Source organism: Mus musculus, chromosome 12, assembly GCF_000001635.26.
Source record: "Mus musculus strain C57BL/6J chromosome 12, GRCm38.p6 C57BL/6J".
Classification (NCBI taxonomy): Eukaryota; Metazoa; Chordata; class Mammalia; order Rodentia; family Muridae; genus Mus; species Mus musculus.
Window position 1 is genome coordinate 6,086,798 of NC_000078.6, and position 11,997 is coordinate 6,098,794.

An 11,997-nucleotide genomic window follows, 5' to 3' on the forward strand; every position below is an offset into this window, starting at 1 on the left:
GCAAATGCATTGTGGGATAGAAATACTCTATTTCTTGATGCTCTGACACATTCAGGCTCTATGGAGCCTTAGGGGTTTACATAATCTTTCGTGTGGACTCCCGGTTGGGTATAGGGAGCAGAGCTAACAAACCGAAGTGTATTCAAATACCAAACCTGCTGGCCCCCAGTTGAAGAGTTTCTGAGAATCTGCAGATAGCTTCAGCAGATTTCCTGTAACAGAAGGAAAGAATTTTGAATTTTTTACCCGTGTTATAATGGTCTTCTTCAAACACCATTACCAGGTCAGAAAAGGAAAGATGCAGGCTGTAAATTTTTCTTTCTTGAAGTTCTTACTACAGTTTCCTGAAAAATTCCAGAAACCTGCATTGTCTGTAAAGGTATGGCTTCCCCAAAGCTGCTTGTCTCTTGGGCATTTCTCTCCACTGCCTCCTAAGCATATGAACTTGAGGCAGTGTAAGAGCTGGCTAAAGTGGGGGATGGGCTCTGCGACAACCTACTTCTGTTAGCACCTTCCTGAGAGGAGAGAAGCAACCATAAAAAACATGCCACCCAAGTTGTCATGTGAACATTTCCTTTTCGCAGAAGAGACCTGAGGGAGTAATTAAATTTCTCTGATGGCCTATCTTCTTTAAAGGTTGTTTTTTCTTTTTTTTTTTTTTTTTCTGCTTCCATAAACACAAAATTACCCTGTGGTGTTTATTTAACGAAATGCTAGAAGATCCTGTATGTGTTTTCACAAGAGAAAAACTTTTTCTCCCTGTATACATCTGTCTTAATGTTTTTCTGGGTCCACTCAAGGGACATATTTGAACCCCAGGAGACGCTTCATGACGGCAAAAGCTGTGCTAAGTTTGGCCATGAGAAATGAAGCTTTTTCTGGGGACACATTATTTTTGTTTGCATGTCTGCTTGAATAGACATGGATACAAAATTAAATCTGGCCAGGGGGTTGATACAGGAGCTTATGTGGTAGTTGAAGGGGGCATATGGAAGGGCCAAAGTTAGAGAAAACAGGCTGGCCGGAATGTAGCCCCAAGGTGATAAATGAAGGTCTGGAGACTTGCCAGAGCAGATCATTGTAGCATAATCAGCAGAAAAGAGGCACCAGCAGCTGATGAAATATGATCTGCAGGGAAAACTCAAATCTAGTTATTAATGGAGAGGAAGAGCCAGCCTGGGCTTGAGAAGTGATTTGAAGTAGAGGAGCATGAATAGACATAGTGATTAGATAATGTCAGTTCCTTCCTTGCTGCCCAGAGAGGATGCGAAGGAGAGCTGAACTACATATACACCAGCTTACTGGTTGTTGTTATCATATTCAGTATATAAAGAAGTGCCCAAATGCACAGACTGGCCCATCTGTGCCTTGGCAGATGGAATGGGAGTTGCCCAAGTGAAGAGCACAGTGTGATTTAAGACTGGCTCTAAAGGACATGCTACTTAGGGTAGTTCAAATACAATTACATTAATGTGGCTGTCTCAAATTTTTAACTGAATGAATAGTTTCTGAATTGATTTTATTGTCTAAAATCATGCTAGTTAATGGCTTTTCAAAATAAAATTGCCTTTGGCAGACTTAAACATTGGTAGAAGATTAAAAAATTAATTTGATTGTATTTTAAGCCCCAAATCAAGATTTCTATAAAATTGAACATATCCCATTTCCTCCCTTTTAAACCTACTGATTTTTGACCATGTGATGAGTCAAAAGCAAACCAAATTACAAATGGGCTCTGATAAATCTTAGCTCAAACCACAAGAAAATCCTCTATTTGCTATGAACTCTTGGATACGTTGTTAAGTGCCCCAGTTTCTTCAACATAAAATAAAATAAAATAAAATAAAATAAAAATAAAATAAAAGATAAAACATTTGTCTTTGTAAATCTCTTGTGAAGACATTTGTGAAGGTACTAATATCAGCCTATGGGAGACTCTCAGTAAATTTTTTCTAGATAATTTGTATTATGTATATGTATATACCTATAGATCAGATAGTTCTGTGGGATACATGTCTTCACTGTTGAAAGTCTCACATAGGAAGATAAATCATTCTGGGTGAAACCAACAAAAGACAAACGTACAAGACAATGCTAGACAGGAAAAGTTTGGGATTGCTTTATTTTTTTTCCAGAGTATTAATACTGATCAATAAGACAATAAAGGAAAAGTTAGACTGTGGGAATTCTCACATGTCAAGAGTTTGAATGCCATTTTCTAAGATAGCTGTTGCCAATTATAAAGCTTTATAGCAAGTTCTTTGTGGTTCAGGGTCACTCATTCTGTGTTAAAATTACTCCTTGATGCTCTGCTAGCAATGTGAGCAGCCACAGGCAATTAAACCAGTAGATATGGAGGGATTGCAGTAAAACTTTATTTATAAAACAAAACTGGTGGGCCTAATTTTTTGGATTTTTTTCTGGTCTAAGCACTATAATTTGCTAATTAATATTCTAGGTGACATAGATTAATTCTAGGATTCTCTTCTATTCTCTAAGTTTGCTTCATGCCTAGCTAGTTATAGAACACCTTCACACTAGGTTTAATTAAGTCATTAAATACATATGTAAGTGACTACAATCACTAAGCTACTTTTGCTACCGTTCAGAGACATAGCTATTCCTGGAGTTTATGTTTGAGTGGAGTAGGAGACCTATGTCTCACTGTACTCTCACCCAAATGCTAGTCTACACATACCATACTTAGCAAGGTTTAATATTGAGTTCTTAGATTTTTTCACACAGAGAGACTCCTCATGGCACTGTATATCCAGCTACCAGCAAGATACTTGATGAAATATTCCTTGATGTTCCCATGGACTTGATGTAGCATGTGACTGAGTGATGATCTGTCTTAGTGTTGTGCAACCCAGATGAATGACAGTTCTCAATGAAGGCTGATTGATTGATCACCAGCAGCCTGGAGAGCAATTCCCAGTGACCTAGAGGGCCATGTCCTTTTCTCTGTACTACCCATCCTTTATATCGATGACTTAGATGAAAACATGGAAAGCATACTGATCAAATTTGCAGATGCTATAAAGCAAAGAGAGGCACAGCCAATACAGCTAACCTCTAAAATGATTTTGACAGGCTGGAACAATAGCCCCAATCTAACAAGAAGAAACATAATAGAGATGAATGGAAGGTCCTGCACTTGGGTTCAAAAGCCAAATTGCATATGAGGTAGGGAGGAAATGGCTATAGAGCAGCATGTGAAGAGAAACCTTAGAGATTCCACTGAAAGAGACACAGTGGGTGTTCACCACATGATGGTAACAGCAATGCTGCCTGTGCAGGCCAGGCACACTAATGTGATGGCTGTGTGCAGGGTAAGGCAGGCAGCAAAGTTACTGCAACAAGTAAAGATCTGATTGTACATTCCTGTAGTCAGGAGTGCTGAGGGGAATAAGCAGACCCAGTTTTAGTCAAGGCAAAGGGTTCTAGGTGGAAGGAGACACCCTAAGAACATCAGGATTAATGAAGAAAGTGCAGGCAATGAGCATTGTATACAGGGAGCTCACCATGAGGGAAACCCAGGAGCAGCCCCTTGAAAGTGCTTTTTGCAGCTCTAGCAAAACTTGGCTCTCCTGTGAGGTTTCAAGGATGAGTGGATGATTCTAGAAAGATACGTCCTCTGGGCTAAATGATGCTCCAAGGGCCCTAGGCCAGCAGATCCTAAAATTCACTTTTGCTTTATTTAGTTTCCACAGCAATGCCACCCATGCGGCAGAGTAAGAAATCTGCATCAAATAATCAAACTATGTGATGGCTGTGTGCAGGGTAAGGCAGAATGATATGTCTGCTTGCTTGCTGGGAAACTTATCATAAAGGGGGAAGTTGAAAATTCCCTAAGGTATCAAGCCAACCTGATCCTTTGAGAAATGTCAGGGAATAGAAGTTTCAAGAATGGAGATTCAATTAAAACTTTCTGGTTAACTTTGAAGTCTGTTTTCATTTAACATTGTTGCTAAAGATATTTCTAAAATATACTTGTACATTTAATAAGTAACAGGAACAGATGAATGAATGAAGCATAATTAAATACTTAATCCTTAATGTATTTCCTTCATTTGTAGAATGACTCCTGACTATAGTCTGTCTGATTTAATCTGATCTGGCCCTGCCTTACCACATTAAAAGCAGTTCTACCATCTCTTTAGTTCAGAAACTTGAACTCATTCTATTGCTTCTAGAATTCAACATTAATATTGTATCTTATATTGTAGTACTTTGTTTTTTTACTCCACATTGTTCAATCTTCAGTATATCTATTTATATATCATCTATCTATCTATCTATCTATCTATCTATCTATCTATCTATCTATCTAATTTAAACCACCATACTACTCCAACTCCCTAAATCTGCATGAGGGCACCACTTGATGCTGTGTAAGAACACCCTGTCTTTGTTATACAAAAATGCCTTCATTTCTCATAGTAAATGATTGACAGTTTGCTATATATTCCTTGTAAGCCCCAGGAAAGAAGAAACCATAAAACAGATTTATTCATTGCTATATCTTCTGCATTTAGCTTAGTGCATTGCACAAAATATGTGTTTGATACATTTGTTAAATTGAACTAATTTATGGAAGGTAGTAAGCACTTTAAAGACATCATTTTAGCAATCTATAAAAAATATGATAAGCAAAAAAATGGCAGGAATATTGTCAGGAACCATCTATACCAATAGAATAGGAGGGTTGCATTCCAATAATACAAAATTTAGCTGGATGTCCTTCAATGGATAAATAAGAATATGAATAGTACTATTCAGTTATAGAAGGGACATCTTTTGCAGCAGCATGGATGGCAATGGAGAACCTTATTTTTAAGTAAAATTTCAGATACAGAATAGAGAATATTGCTGATTTTCACTTATAAGCAAGTGCTAAATGACTGATGAAAAAGAAATAAGAAACAAGATATTGATTATCAGAGTTAGGGAAGAGTGTTAGAGGTGTGGAAAAAGAATGTTAAATAGATAGAGGGACTCAGGGCCATAGGAGGAATGACTTTTCAGCCACTAACAATCAGGCAAATATTTCAAACTAGCTAGGGGAGAGGAACTTGACTGCTTCTAACACAAAAATAGTAAATGTGTAATGATGGAATGCCAGTTGTCCCAATGTGATCTTATAATTGCAATGTCATATCATAGAAAATAAATGTATAAGTAATTATTATGTTATAAATAAAATTAAAAATATATTCAGAAAAAAAAACACAGAATTCTATTGCAAATCTTAGAGCTTAAGGCAAGACTTGAATGGGCCAGCACCTTTACTTGGAAAATAGATGACCATTTAAATGAACTAACTACACATTGATGTTGTAATTCTACAGAACTTTGAAAATTCTGTAGAAGGTAAAACTCCCTTGTGCCAGGCAGAAATTATCTCTAACTTTTTGAAAGCCTGTTGCTCCTTAGAAGCCTTGTTTAACATTAGTATTCATGTCAAGCAGAGCATCCTCCTGCCCCGTTAAATGATTCAAAAACAACTAACAAAGAAACCAAATGGTAATCCACAATAATTCTACTCTTCCAGACAATATGGAGCCATTATTCATTTAATAGTATAAACATTACTCTCCATCCCAGGGTTACTAACTTCTGGGTCTTTAATGGACTTCAGATTGTACTTAAGGGATTAAGAGACAACTTTGTAATTGATTCTCTTTGTTGGGGGAAATAAAGAAGATGAGTATTTACCTGGTCATGGGTTATGTTACTGATGGAATGTAAAAAGGCTCTCAGGGGTTACAGCTGCTATAGAGATTCTTTCCTTCATCTCAGAGGCACATTTGTGATTAATTCCTAAAAAAACACATTTACAAGAAATGGTTCTTTTAGTAAGCACTGACTTCCAAGTCACATCTTCACTAAATTACTCACGAGCTCAAGTAAAGCTTTCACTGTGTGCCTACTATGTGCCAGGCATCTTGAGATCTCTAGAGCAATATTCCTCAACCTGTAGGCACTACCCCTTTAGGAGTCACATATAAGAAATCCTGAACATCAGACATGTGCATGGCTTCATAACAGTAGCAAGACTGCTGGGGTAGCAATCATTTCATGGTTGTGGGTCACCATAGCACATGGAATTGTATTAAAGGGTCATAGCATTAGGAAATTTGAGAACCACTGCTCTAGAGAAACAGGGTGTGTCATGTTGAAAAGCATAAAAGTCAATTCCAATCTTCAGTGGAATGATGTCTAAGATAAGCGTTGAATGCATAATCATGCACATAAATAGAAAAATTCAAAAATTGCAACAAATACCCCAAAGAAACCGAAGGAACATTGATGATGAAAAGGAAGAGCTTAGAGTTGGGAAGAACTTGGAGAGAGTGATGTGATTAACTTTTCAAGGAATACCAGGTCCTCTATTGGTTTTCTGTTGCTAAATGTGAAATTATATCCCTGGTACATGTTTTTGTATCCTTAGCAATGTGTCATGGCTATTCTTGGTTGTCAGCTTGGCTACATCTGGAATTAACTAAAATTCGAATGTCTGAGCACGCTTGTGAGGGACTTTGTTTTTTTCTTCATTACATCAAATGACATGGGGAGACACACTTTTTCTCCTGATCTTTGAGGGATGAAAACTAATCCAGATCTCTTGGGGTGGGACTATCTACCTTTTATTTTGACCACACCTTCTGCTGGCAACCTATGTAAAGTACATGGAAGGAGGAAGCTTTATCTTTTCCCTGGTTGCTCTTGCTCCTGCTTGCAAGTCCACTTCTTCTTCGCTGGTATTAGAGCCTATTAGCTAGAGTCTGGCATATAAAGAAGACTTGAGGACTGAATGGCCCCTAATTTCTTGGACCTTACATTCATAGGCTCCCATTGTTGGATTAGGTGGTCAACAGCTTATAAGAAATGCTAATAAATACCTATTATATTATACTTTATTATATCATGCATTATGGATAGATAGGTTCATTCATTCTAAAAGTTCTCCCACTCTAGAGAATCCTAACACACAATGTTACTTTATATCATATCATTACCATTCATTGCTTTCCTGTTTCAGTAAAACTTCAGTCAGGAAAACAGACACCACAGATAAAGTCCAAATGAGGATTTAATACATAAATTTGAGGTTTACCGAAATCATGGGGCCAGGAAGTGATAAGCTAAGAGTCAGAGAGCCAAGCAGAAACTCATACCCACAGAACCCCTGATGCAGTTGGGTAGAAGAGAGTCAGAAGGAATAGAATAGATGCTGTTAACACCTTCAAAAAGAAGTATAATCCAAGATGAGAAGTTTTAGAAAAGTCTGTGAACTCAGCTCCTATCGGAGGAACTGCTGACTAAAAGACAACCTTTGCCTTTATGCCATCTCTGTCTATGGGACTCTGTATGCAAGCATCATTATGTACTCATGGATTTCCTGGAGTAGCAGGACCAGGTGAATGCTTAGAATATAATTGGGTCTGTGAGAGATTCCTATGCTCTTTTATTACTGTGTGCTCACCCTACAGTTTTCCAAGAAGAATAATATTGAAATCATTTCTCTTTTCCAAATCTCCTATAACTGCAATCCTGATTGGTAAAGACTACTAGGTTTAGCACAGGGAATTTTATATCCTGGGTGACTTTTCTACCCTGGGAAACAAGGGTAGATACTTTAATATATTGATGCCAGTTTTAATAAATAACATTGGAGGTCACAGAAGAAAATCAAACTGGCCTTAATTTGGAGAAGTCTTCCCAACTTGACCTGGTTGATCAAGCAAGGCAGGTGAATCTCATTTAAAAGATATATGCTGAACAATATTTACATCGAAGTGGTTTCTAACCACTGAAATGCTAGCCCACTAGATGTCTCCTTAAGAAACATCTCTTAGTCTTTAAGCATTTATTGTATCAGTTTTTGAGAATTTCACACATGAATAATGTTTTTATATAATTTCTACTCTACACTCTTAGTTTCTGACTCATTCAATGCCTCTCTCACCCCCTTTCTTTGCCATGATTTCTAGTTTTTAAAGTGTGTGTGTATGTGTCCATAAATACAACCTTTTGTCTTTATTTAGTGTTGCTCATAGGTATATGTGCTTAGCGATGACATTTTCGGATTGGGTAAGTTCTCAGGGAGCTAGCTCATCTATGAAGAATACTGATTTTCCATCTTTTAACAACTATTAATTGCCTGTAGCTCTTATTCTAGGAGTGGAGCCTTGTAAGATTTTTCCCTATCCATTTTGGGATGTCAGCTGGTGTTTTCATTATACAGGTCTTGTTTAGGCAATTTTATTTTCAATAAGCCATGATACAATTCACTGTCATATAAAGATGACACTACCTTGTAATAGAGCTCCTTGTCTTAGGATCTTACAATATTCTGCCCCCTCTTCTATGATGTTTCATGAGTCTTAGATGGGGGTGTTGTGTTATACATGTATCAACTGGGCTTAGACCCCTATGGTTCATTGTTCTCTGCATTTTGTCCAGTTGTAGATCTCTACAGTGAACTTCATCTGCGACGAAAAGGAGATTATTTGACAAGGGGCAAGGGCTGCATTTGTCTGTGGATATTTAGAATATTCACTTGGGAATTATACTGATTTAGAAGTGTGACAGTGGTGGATTCTTTTCTAGGTTCCATGACCTCACCAATAACAGGTAGTTAGCTATGGAAATCAGGCATGGTTTCCATCTTACTGACTGGGCTCTAATCTGAGCTATGGGATTATGGGAACTGAAACCATTGCATCCTTGGGTCAATCTTGCCATCTTGGTCAATGGTATGCTTTGTAGGCTTGAGAGCTGAGTAAGACTTTTAAATTATTTTTTCCTTGACAGGTTGTATAACAACTTTAGGTGCTATGAAAGATAGTCATCAGGGAGAAGGCTTCCAGATCAGTACAAAATTTGATTCCTCCAAATCCTGTGTCAGAAGTGTGTGGTATTTCCAGTAAAAGGATTTTTACCTTCAGGTTCTGGGAGGTAAGCAAGGTCTTATATTATTTTGGGGTTACTTGGAATCCTCTCACCAACAATTTGAAGTGTAATTATTACTGATACCTGGAACTGGGATTTTGATAAATAAGTGTATGGCTCTTGGAGCAAGCATTATTATCCCAAGTGGCCAGAATCCATTTAAATTATTTATACATATATGCACATACTCATATATATTCTATATGCATTTTAAGTAAACATAAAATAATGGTCCCCTATGGCAACACAAATTTAAAATAACAATAATTTGGTTGGTGATAAAAGAAACTGGTAATTATATTCAAACCTGCTATGGGTTGTTTTCTGTGAGTGTGCATTTTAGTTTCTGTCATTCTCCTTGGCTTCCGTGGGTGACTTGAAATGAACACCAGAGATACCCAGTGTCCTGGGACTTAAACAGAACACTAGCCCTATGCTTATGGGTGGATAGGGTGGAGGGGCACTGAATATTATTATGGAGGAGAGGGTGCTGCATATTAAATGAAGGGAGTTAGTGAAACCCAAGGGCTGTCCTTTATGATTTATAGTTATATTCCAAAAGGCCATTGTTGATTGTGGGAAACATCTTTTGAGACCAGGGTGTGCTGCAACTACTGAAAGAAGGTGAATATACTAGTCAAAATGGTAGGTACTAACAACAAAGAACTGAAGAAAAAAGCTGGTGGAAAAAGAATATAGCTCTGAGATATGCAAAGTGAAGAAAGAGGAGGTGTGTGTGTGTGTGTGTGTGTGTGTGTGTGTGTGTATGTGTGTGTATGTGTGTCTGCCAGAACAATTCAATAATGTCTGAGAAAGGCTTGGATTTATTGAGAATGAAGCAGGCAAGCTTGGGGCCATTCATTTGGGCTCAGCCCTTATAAATGATTTGGAGGACTTTGTAGCATGGTAAGTAAGCATAATGGTTTTTGTATTGAACTGTAGCACCCTTGGACAACTTAAAAGAACCAAGATTCTCTAGAATTCAATTTACTTTGCATTAACGGGAGATCTGACGCTCGCCTGCACTAACTGCTTCTTTTATCTGAGCTGCTAAGGAGTCACGTGGCTTAGGAAGAAAATTAAGAGATTTTACATTTGTTGCTCTAAGCAAAATCATTTTGTTATCTACTTTAATGAGAGCGTGGATGAGTTTTCCTGTTTTAATAATCACTGTCTTAAACTTCTCTTCTATGAAGGCAATATCAACAAAAACTCTCCTGAGGTTTTATCGTTATACAATTAGTTTTTCTCTCTCTACCATTTGAAATCCCTGAAATTATTTTTAAAATTGAAAGAGGCATTTTCTTTTACCGATCTCTCTGGGCACATATAAGGAAAATGGACATTACAACTTTGCTTTCAAGAGCTGATTGGCATAATCTAAGGTCTTTGTAGTCTGAATTCACATTTGAGTCTAGTAGTTCTTTATCTTACTTGATTGTTCTATCTGTACATACTGGATCTCTGGGGGCGGGGTTGGGTAAGTCCTGCATTCACTGTAGAGAGAATGTGTATGTTCATTCTGCTGGGAAATCCTAAGAACCAGGAAAATTCATTCTAAAATATCATGCATCTAGTCCTCTGTGTGAGTCTATCTTGCCTGGTTGAAGACAGACAGGTCATAATCTCTGTGGTTCCACATTTTGCATCCAAATCATCTATTATGCCCCACTAAATGATGCCTTATCAACTCCTCCAGGCTGGAGGGAGGCAGCCCTATTTCAGACTGAGGTTTAACACTGCATCTATTCTTAATGCATTTATGCATGTATTATTTCTATTCTCTTGGCTTCTAGCGTACTTGAAGAATGCATAATGAAAAAAAATTAAAGTCAGACAGTTTAAGTAGGCACAAAGTATAAGAAGTGCTGTCATGTCAAGCACAAGTTAAAAGGGAATTATTTGGAATTGTTACATAGTATCAGGCAGGGTTACACTATTTTAATTGTCTGAGACAATGTATTTAGGACAGAAATTTTTCTCTCAGGAATAAATATTAGGCTGTAACACTTTAAGCAGGGTGTTATGCATTATGTCTTTAAGAATAATGTTACAGATTATGCTGATATGTATGTTTATGGATCTTTTGATGTCACAACAATACAAAGGTATAATAAACAATATTCAGGAAAGAAATTTCTGCACAAGGCTAGTCTAATAGGATCTAAGTTGCTTTTAGATCATATATTGATTAAAGGATACATCAAGGATGTTGAGAAAAAAGATCTCATGACATAGCCATGACAGCAACGAATTAGGGAGCAGTGCAACTTTGTAAATCTCTTTTTTTCAAAGGAAAGTTACTGCCCATGCTTTCTAATAAGTTGAAACTTTCAGTATAATATGAATAATTGTGATGATTTATATTCCCACAATTGCTAAGGATGTTAAATGATTTTAAAATCTCTTAGCCATTTTTATTTCTTTATTTGAGAACTCTCTGTTCAGGCCCATAACTATTTTTTTTTTTTGATTGGGCCATTTGCTTTCTTGATTGTTCTTTGAATTCTTTATATGTTCTGGAGTTTAATCCTTTGTAAGATATAAAGCAGGCAAAGACTCTCTCACATTCTCTGTGTGTTCCATATCCTGCCAGAGGTGCCCAGAGATTCTCTGAAAAAAAAAAAACAAAACAAAAAAAAAACACAAAACAAAAACAACAACAATAACAAAAGAAACCTGTGAGACTTGAGATGACCAATGATCCACAATAACCAAAAGGGAGATACAAAACTGCTTAGGTAGAGGATAAAAAACATGCTCGAAGTGACCAGGTGAAGCTCTTAGGGAAGAGATTCAGAAATGCCTAGAATTTGTGCTCCTTGATTAAACCTCAATGCAAAGAGAAAACACCCACCATTTCAACAACAGGCTGTTTTGTGTAGCTTCAGTCTCACTATTGGCTTCCTTAAGTCAGTATAGATTGTAGAACCCTGACATCACAGAGGCTTCCAGTAGTAGCTTTAGATGGTCAGAAGAAAGATAACATAAAGCACTATAATGAGCACCAAGGTCAGAAAGGCAACTAGAAGCCCTGGC

At 37.3% G+C, this 11,997-nt stretch overlaps 1 long non-coding RNA gene across 1 annotated transcript in view; it reads left to right on the top strand.

Moving 5' to 3' along the window:
* The window catches only part of Gm32576, a 60,512-nt gene extending 48,906 nt beyond the window's left edge, over positions 1-11,606 (top strand). The window contains exon 6 of the long non-coding RNA XR_872465.3: positions 8,821-11,606. This is a non-coding gene — a long non-coding RNA (predicted gene, 32576). The remainder of the gene's footprint in view (positions 1-8,820) is intronic.
* The last annotated feature ends 391 nt before the right edge of the window (positions 11,607-11,997 follow it).